We start from the raw sequence: 10,008 nt of genomic DNA on the forward strand, positions 1-10,008 counted from the left end.
TTTCTCAGAATCAGAATCTTTGCCTTACAAGTCAGCACAACATTGGGTTTTTGGACTGTTGGGGGTGCTAGAGGGCTTTTTTTTTTAAAATGGCTGTTTTTAGTGATTTTTCCGTTATAGCGCCACGAAGTGGCCAATCGCCACGGTTTTTGAACTGTGACCTCAGTTTGACCTCTTTCACATTTCACATGTCCCAAGTTTGGTGTTGATAGCTCATTTAATTCTTGAGTTATTGACATTTTAGTAAAACTGGCTCCTCACAGTCCAAACCTTTTGGGGCCCCTTAAGGACCCTGAATCAAAATTTCGAAATTTTACGAAAATTATTGTCTTTGAGACTCCAGAGAATATTACTGCACTGGATTGGTCTTGATCAGGCGAAAAACCTAGGACTAGTTAGCAAAAGTAGGTTTCGGATAAAATGCACTATAGCGAAAAAATTTAATGGCGGAAATGAAATTGGAGATATACGTTTTTTAAGTCATGAGCCAAGGATTCCAATGATATAAAGCACTTGAGATTTGGACATAGGGGTTTTAGGGGTTTAGGGGTTATGTGGACAAACACGTTTTGGGTCTCTGAAGCGCCCCAAATTGTCCGATTCTGCTGAGATTTTGGCCCTGAGTAACTGTGACCAGTACTACCATCTGACCAAGTTTGAGCTCTCTAGGCCTTACAGTTTGGGCTGCACGACCGTTTCTAGGGCGGAATAATAATAATAATAATAATAATAATAATAATAATAATAAAAATCCTAACAAAAACAATAGGTTTCCAGCGCTTCGCGCTTGAACCCTAATAATAATAATAATAAAAATCCTAACAAAAACAATAGGTTTCCAGCGCTTCGCGCTTGAACCCTAATAAAAATCAGAACGAATACAATAGGGTTCCAGCGCTTCGTGCTTGAACCCTAATAATAATAATAAGAAAACTAACGATAACAATAGGTGTCTACGCCCCTTCGGGGCTTGACCCCTAATAATAATAATAATAAGAAGAAGAAGAAGAAGAAGAAGAAGAAGAAGAAGAAAACTAACGATAACAATAGGTGTCTACGCCCCTTCGGGGCTTGACCCCTAATAATAATCAAAAGTAAACATTTAGATATTACCCATTGTTTTTCTGTCTGTACTTGTACTGTAAACAATGACAGAGTTGATTGAAAAGAATTAAGTACATTTAAGTGCCATACATTCTGGGCTTTAAATGAACCCTTTTCTCAGATGCAAAAACAAAAAAATAAATTACTTTCAAATTACTTTTTTAAAGTATCAAAACTAAGGCATACATACGTATATATATATATATACGTATATATATATATATATATATATATATACGTATATATATATATATATATATATATATATATATATATATATATATATATACTATATATATATATATATATATATACACACGTATATATATATATATATATATATATATATATATATATATATATATATATATATATATATCAGAATATAAAAGTCTCTTTTTCTCTCTCTCAACGTGTGTGTGCTTTAAAAGTCTTTAAAGGAGCATGTGATTGCAATGAAGAAAGGTACAATAAGCATATCAACATGCTGCAGCATGGACAACGTGCTATTGTGATATGCCAGTTCGATCATACAATGTACACATGCCACAGCGTTTTCTTTACTTTTCAATTTGAAAATTATCCCAAACCTTGGACATTTTCTGTCGTTTTCTTCTGTTTGTTTCTTCTCTTTGCTCATTGCCATTGTTATCGCGCCCTTCCATTTTGCAGCCCGCACTAGCACGCGCCCTCAAATCAAAAGACCGTCTCCTTCCAATTTGACGTAATCGCGTTGTCACACACACACACAAAATAATTGCACAAGAGCGTGACGTGAGCTTTAAAATGAATTAAACGAGGCTTCGAGGCAGAGGAATTTGCCTCGATAAATTTTTGTAATCGAGTTTGTAATCGAGCCCTATTTGAGACAATGGGAAATGTTAAAAGTGCTATACAAATAAATTTCATTTGAATTTGAATATGCCATGGTAGACGAGAGGGAAGGTAAGAAGGCAGAGATTTAGAGATGGGAAGGATGTGCAACAGATAAGAGTGATTAAAGATAGAGATGGAAGGGTGCTAACAGGTGAGGAGAGTGTGCAGAGAATATATAAGGAGTATTTTGAGGAGTTGATGAATGCAAAAAATGAGAGGAAAAGAGGTTAATATTATGTTATATATTATATTATTATATATTATGTTATAATGTTTGCTCTGACAATGAGTATGACAGCAGTAAAATGTGCTGTAGGTCAGACAGCGGAGTTCAAGGTGGAGATGATGCTACTTCAAGGATCGGCTTTGAGTCCCTTCTTGTTTACTATGGTGATGGACAGGTTGACAGATGAAATCAGACAGGAATCACCATGGACAATGATGATTGCGGATGACTTTGTGATCTGTAGTGAGAGGAGGGAGCAGGTGGAGGAACAACTGCAACGGTGGAGGTCTGCTCTGGAAATTAGACATGAGGCAGAGATGAGGATATTGAGGTTCTCTTTAGGAGTGACGGGGATAGACAGGATTAGGAACGAGCACATCAGAGGGACAGCTCAGGTTGGCTGCTTTGGGGACACGGTCAGAGAGGCTAGATTGAGATGGTTTGGAAATGTACAGAGGAGGGAGATGGAGCTACAAGTAAGAGGTCAAGAGGAAGGTCAAAGAGGAGATATATGGATGTGTAAAAAAAGGACATGAATGTAATTGGTGAGAGAGAAGAGGATGCCGAGTTTAGAGTCAGGTGGAAACAGATGATTCACTGTGGGGACAACGGGAAAAGATGAAAGAAGAAGAAGAAGATTTTAGAGACTGTAGACTGAGACTTAGAAAAGCCTGGCACAAAACACGTGCAAAACCAGAAAGAGCCAGCAGGTGGCAGCAAAGAATAACACACTCTTACTGATTCAGTGGCTCAGCTGCAGCATCAAAATATAAACAAAATGTTTTAGCAAACCTTCAAAAATAACATCAAGAAAAAAATCATGATTACTTAGAACTGTATTGTCTCCTTAATAACAACAGCAGCAGATCCCATCTAATAAATCCATCTCGGTTTATTTCTCAGGTGAAGTCATTTATGTAAATAATGATACTATAATACACTGATCATGAATCTGTTTCCATTGTCACCTGTCAGACTCAAGAGGAACACAGACTGACAATACAATACTAAAGAAAACAGAAGCAAAGCGTGAATCAGGTCAGATACAAGGCAAGGCTGAACTGTACTTCCAGGAAGTAAACAGAGGAATCTACCGTCCTCATTCTGCTTTATTTTTGGACAATAACACTAAATGACCTTCACATTAAAGTGGAAAGAATTTCAGGATCACATTGGTGTGAGATGTTGGTGTGAGATGTTGGCGTGAGATGTTGGCGTGAGATGTTGGCGTGAGATGTTGGCGTGAGATGTTGGCGTGAGATGTTGGCGTGAGATGTGGGGCACTACAGGAGCCACAATAATTGCCAGGTGATCACAATGAAATGAATGAAGTCACCCTGTTGTAGTCACCCTTGTAGTCACCATCTCCGGATGCAGTTTGTATCAGTCTCACAATGAGTGAAGTGAGGCTGTAAATTCCAGCATTTTCGATTTTGTATTAAAGAGACAGATATCAGTTAAAGAAACAAAGAAGGTCACTTGTTCAGGTTCAGTAACTGCTTTACTTTGCTCAGGGTGACACTTCATTAAGTATAAAACACTTACACAATATGACTGTAGAAAAATGATGTGCATTTGTAACACCTACATGTGATAAACAACACAAATTCATCCATCAGGTTAGAAAAACTTTCAGACACTCGAGAGTCAGTAATCAGGTAGTTTGTGGTAAAAGTGGAATCACCAATCAAGTCATCAGACCACAGGGAATGTGTTATTAATGCTCCTGATTAAGTGTTTGTGTGCTGTATTACAGATCATGAGTGTTCCCACAGCATGACACTTCATATTCAATGCTCACACAAACTGAACTGAAATGCTCTGATTGCACTAACAACAATAATCACAGGTACAGATACGTTCTGTCTTCTGACCACCAGCCGGCAGCAAAGAGACAAAAACACAAGTCCCTAAAGCCCCAATTATCTGCACCAACATCTGCTCATGTTCCCATCGTTAATGGTAATGAATATTTCCTTCTGTACAGCACATCTGATTAAAGCGCATTTATTTATCACTTAAAAATACAGGGGTTAAAAAGTCCAGTGTGATGCAAGTATATTTAAATTAAACTTTCAAATGGTCAGAATGTTAGAATGTAAGATTAGTAGTGGTTTTAGTTTTGTACACTTCTCAGTTTTCTCAACTCCTTATTTCCACTGGACAAATTCAGTCCCATCCATTATTATGGTGGATACAGAGCTAATCATAGACGTAAGGCGAGATACCCTGAATGTGACACACACCTGTTCACACACACACACACACACACACACGCCCCCTTGCGCACACACACACGCCCCCTTGCACACACACACACGCCCCCTTGCACACACACACGCCCCCTTGCACACACACACATGCCCCCTTGCACACACACACATGCCCCCTTGCACACACACACACATGCCCCCTTGCACACACACACACATGCCCCCTTGCACACACACACATGCCCCCTTGCACACACACACATGCCCCCTTGCACACACACACATGCCCCCTTGCACACACACACACACACACATGCCCCCTTGCACACACACACACATGCCCCCTTGCACACACACACACACACATGCCCCCTTGCACACACACACACACATGCCCCCTTGCACACACACACACATGCCCCCTTGCACACACACACACGCCCCCTTGCACACACACATAATGCACAATACTTAAACAATTCCATTTGTGTTTATTAATCACTCTTGAAATATTTTAAACAGAGCATTTCAATTCATATCAATTTAAATTTAAATAAATCCAACATCAAATTTTACATCCAGAATTACAACTTAGCAAAACAGTTAGCAATTGTTCTGAAGAAAAATTAACATGTCTGCTTTCTCTGGGAGAAGACGAGACCTTTCCTGGCTTATTGTATCTCCAGCTGTGGAGAAAACCCTCTCAGACGGGGTAGATTTGCTTCATTGTTGTAGTTTTGGAAATGAATCCACACTTTAGACTTTTTTTTAGACATGTTTAACCAGAGCCGATCGGCCCTATACGCACACTACGCAAGTTGCGTAGGGCCCCGCAAATTACGCAAGGCCCCGCCTCCTCTGCCTCATTTTACAGCGTGTGTTAATGTTTACTGTGTAGCATGGGTGAGGCTAAAAAGGAGCTCAGCACCCCTAAAATTTTTATTAATATTTTAGTCCAGCGGGTCACCGCCGCTGTGGAGTAGCACAGGACCTGAGTGACTCGTCCATAGTCATAAATGGAGAGAAGTAGCGCCGGTTACAATGTTCTTCCGCAAGACGCATGCAGTTCTGTTTATTAACTGCTAAAGCGTGAAACAAAAACAGCAGCGCGACAAATAAACTTCGTACCTGTGTAGTGCGTACGTGTGTCTCTGTTGTTAAAGTTTATCGTTAATTTGATACTCATTTTAACAATCTTGATCATATCCTTATCTTCAGCACCCCTGAAAAGGAGCTCAGCACCCCTAAAGCTCTGACCTTAGAATCACCCCTGCTGTGATGACAATATGAAGCGGAGTTATCCATCTGGCCATGAAAAGTGAAAAAAAAAAGTGGTGACCAGTACAAAAAGTAGCGTGATATCACTCCTAAATGACAATGTTTATAGTCTCTCAAGGTTACAACAACGTTAATGCAATATGGAAACCAATGGATTTACATTGGAATGGGCATAATGCCAGGTCAATATGAATGCACATCCCTCAGTAAATAATAACCATCAGGGATCAAGTATTGCTCTAATGCATACTATAAAACACAGTGATACGGTATGGCAAACATTTTAGCTTTTATACATTCACATGATATGGATTTTTGATATCAAGAATTCAGTTTTCAATACTTAAAATGTAAATATTAAGAGTGTGATTTCTAGTAGTAACCATATTTTTGATATCAGGAATTAGATTTTACACCTAGTAAAAACATAATTGCTGATATCTGCTATTGCATATTCACTAGTTGAATATTGCAAGAGCTAAGTCATATTATAAATAGTACTTTATATTTGAAAATGGATAAAGAGGAATCTGAGGGAGGCAGTTTAAGTGGGGCAACTTATAAAATGAATAATAGTAGTTAGCTATAACTTACAGGTGCTATGCTGAAATTTGTTATTAGAGGAGATGCTGTCAAGTGTGAATGTGTGGCAAATGGTTTACATGGCTCACGGGTCAGGTAGGAGGGCCCCTTAGCAGAATTTTGCTTAGGGCCCCAGGGAGGTCAGGATCGGTTCTGTGTTTAACACAAAGCGTACCTCAGCACAGCAGCGCGAGTGACTGATTTCTGTGGTAAGCTGCGTTAATTTGGTTGCGTGACTGTAAAACAATGAATATTCATGAGGTAAGACATGGCTATTTAAAGTGACCGCTCCCAGCGCTTTGCCCGTCATCGCATCGGAACCGTGTTTGGAACCGAAACTTAAAAATTCCGCGCGGTTCCAGTTCCTGTTAAAAAACAGAACCGGTTCTGAATAAGAACCGGTTCTCGGTTCCCAACCCTAAGACTGACTCATACAAATTGAGACTGAGACTGATATAAACACCATCCGGAGATGATGACTACAAGGGTGACTACAACAAGCTACAAGGGTTAAGATATAGTGCCCTAAAGTAAATCAGCTTTAACCAATAGCTAAACTGTGGTAATGAAGTTAACGCAGGTCTCTTTAGCAAATGAGAAACAGAACATATTACATGCAGCACATTTCTGCTGATTCGTGATGATTAATCAACTCTGTACACAGATTCTACACAGGATGGACAGGTCTGAATCAGATGGTGCAGAGAAGGTGTGTGTTCTGTTCTGTGTCTGCTGTGAAGTTATTTACTCTGTCTTACAGCTCGACAAGTCTACAACAGCAGAAGCAGGTTGTGTGTTAAATACACATGAAGGGCTCCTGCCACTGAGACATGACATTAAAAACATTCTGGTGTTACATCTCAGGCACCAACTCAGAGGATCTCACACAGAGGCAAGTTCTCCAGCAAAGCTGCTACAAAGTATCTGGGAGATCTGTAGCTACTCTGAAGGAAAAACAGCAGACGTACAGTTTAGAAGTGGCATTAGTCTTTCTCAGCCCTGTATCCCCCTCTAGTGACAGATGTAAAATAGATATAGAGTCCTGTAGTGTGGGAATGTCACAGCTTTCCAATACAGCTGCCATCATACACTAAGAAAAAGTCGTAAAATTACAGAACATATTTAAAGGATAAAAAAAAATAATAATAAAATTAGACATCATTAAAAGCAATTACTTGCCTAAGAAATGATCTGTTAGTAACATTATGTACTATTCAATTAAATAATAATTTATAGTAGGTACTCAAACCAGTGCAATACTTTGTATGCAGAAGTTTCCAACTGCTTCTAAAACTGCATCTAATAGTGAAGTTGCTTTAAAAAGAAAGGAAAGAAAAAGAAAAACAATACTGTCAGGAAAATTGGGTCAGTTAGGATGTCTTTCGTCTGACACAGCTGTCTTGGGACATGTGCGTGTCCGTTAACTAAATATCAAGGATGTTCTTGCCATGCCTTTGAATAAATGAATGAATAAATAAATGAATCTGAAAATAGATCTGTCTGTGTAGTTAAATGTATTTGAATGTGCATATAAAATGACCAGCTCCCTAAAATACAGGATGCAGAGAGGATGCAGTCTTCCAGAGTCGAACAACAAGTGATGTATTTTATTCATAGGTGACCTGAAGGTGCTAAACTGAACCAGGACATTATTTAAAGCCTATGGCAGGAACCTTACATCCTTCTGCACTGCACAGCTGATCCAGCTCAGAAACAGGCCTGATGATGAGCTGCCTGGGTCACGTGTGTGGCCCCACAGGTAAGCACAGTGGCCCTGGGGCCCAAGATATACACCTTAAATGGGTTTGAGGTCCTGGTTCTTTAAAGGGTCACTGGATAATGATGTAAAAGCACTGATAACATTTTTGTGATATGAAAACACTTTATAGTGTGGATTCTGTCATCAGTACAGACAAAAACACCCACAAAACATGTTAGTCTGTTTTTAACACACCTCATTAAAACAGTGTAGTAAATGTTTAATGAAAGTATATTTTATTCTGAATTATAACTCATACCTGCTACAGATACACTGCTGGCTCCGTCGGTGAGCGGCTGAGTCGGTTCGTTATGATTCATAAATCAGATGAGATTGTGTGAACTGAGACTTCTTCAGCATGACAGCAGGGTTTTTATTAACCCTTTAAATGACACAAATTCAGTTACCATCCTGCCGAACAGCATTTCCAGCTGAAGCACCGTGTAAAAGAAGTTCACAAACTCCGCCATACGAATAAATAGACAGCAATAAATCCATGTTCTGGTTTGTCTCCTCGTTTGTCTTCTACATTTCAGCCAACTTATTAGTGAACTGCGGCGACGCGCGCCCTCAAACTTACTCAGAGCTCCGCCCAATAACCGGACTGCAGCCAATGACAGGGCTCAGGAGAGACCATAGCATGACGGGAAATGTAGTTCTGCGTTCACTCGATTCTCTCTCAGTAGTAGTCCTGTATGACCAGTGGTGTCAAAAGTATTCACATTCATTTCTCAGGTAGAAGTATAGATACTAGGGTTTAAAAATACTTCTGTAGAAGTTGAAGTATCAACTCGAGCTTTTCACTCAAGTAAAAGTGTAAAAGTACTGGTTTCAAAACTACTTTAAAAGTATAAAAGTTAAAGTAATGCAAGGGAAAAAATGCGACAAAGAGTTACTAATAGGCTTTGCTCATCCACAAAAGCAGCTGGTTCTCAAAGTTCTTTGAGCCAATGCATGCTCTTCTTGGCCTGAAGATCAGCCCTGCAACACTAAACAGTCTTTCACAGGCTGCCGAGGCAGGGAGTGCCGTATTAAGCTTAAGTGATAGCTGGCACACAGCTGGGAAGGACTTCAGTACCTCTACTGTGTTTCCTGGGCACCCCAGGTACACATCCAACTGCTGGGTCGTTTCAAGAAGGCTGTTCTTCTTCACAGAGGAAAAGAAATTCATTAGAATAAAGAAATTCATACAGATTTAAAACAACATGAGGATGAGAAAATGATGACAGAATTTTTCTTTTTGGGTGGACTATCCCTTTAAAGCTGTTTTAGGACCACAAGCAGCTGCTGGCATGACTGAAAATTAGAAGTAAAATTGTTTTAAACAGCATTTGGCTAATAGTTGGGCCTCTTTACAAGCACCCATAGGGCCCCATACAGGCACGTGCGTGAACTCTCATACACAGACAGGATCATGACTATCTTTAGTACATAACATAAAACAGCTGTAGATTATAGCTTTGCACAATTAACTTACAAATATTGCATATTGTCAGGACTCTGCCCGGACCTGGCCACGTGCATTTGTTTATGTTCCTCGTCACGTGTCTGCCCCGTCCCTTGTCTCTTCCTGCCCGCTTCCACACAACTGTTTCCCATTGTAATTACCTTGTCTATTTAACTGTGCCGCGTTGCCTTGTGCAGCGCGGAATCTACTGTGGTTTTGTCCTGTCTCTAGTCCGTGTCATGTTTCGTGTTTTATGTTATTAAACCCTGTTTATTTTTGCGATCCTGCGTTTGGGTCCGCTCTGTCCCGTGTGCATGACAGAAGATTCCGCTTCTGTTCCGTGTCATGACACATATACAGTAGTAACAATATAAGCTCAGGTAACTGGTTAAAGTTGAATTTCAAATCTCACAACAAGCCACCAAACTAGTTTGCATCATAGCCTTCTGGTAGCAAGCAAACCATTGGCATGTACCCAAGTTTGCCATAGAAAACATTGCAAATTTATTATTATTAGTACGTT

At 39.8% G+C, this 10,008-nt stretch overlaps 1 long non-coding RNA gene across 1 annotated transcript in view; it reads right to left on the reverse strand.

Moving 5' to 3' along the window:
* Window positions 1-8,600, reverse strand: part of LOC132841497 (uncharacterized) — a 43,316-nt gene extending 34,716 nt beyond the window's left edge. Inside the window, exon 1 of the long non-coding RNA XR_009647928.1 lies at window positions 8,298-8,600. This is a non-coding gene — a long non-coding RNA (uncharacterized LOC132841497). The remainder of the gene's footprint in view (window positions 1-8,297) is intronic.
* Between the last annotated feature and the right edge of the window lie 1,408 nt (window positions 8,601-10,008).

This window comes from Tachysurus vachellii, chromosome 2 (assembly GCF_030014155.1).
Source record: "Tachysurus vachellii isolate PV-2020 chromosome 2, HZAU_Pvac_v1, whole genome shotgun sequence".
NCBI lineage: Eukaryota > Metazoa > Chordata > Actinopteri > Siluriformes > Bagridae > Tachysurus > Tachysurus vachellii.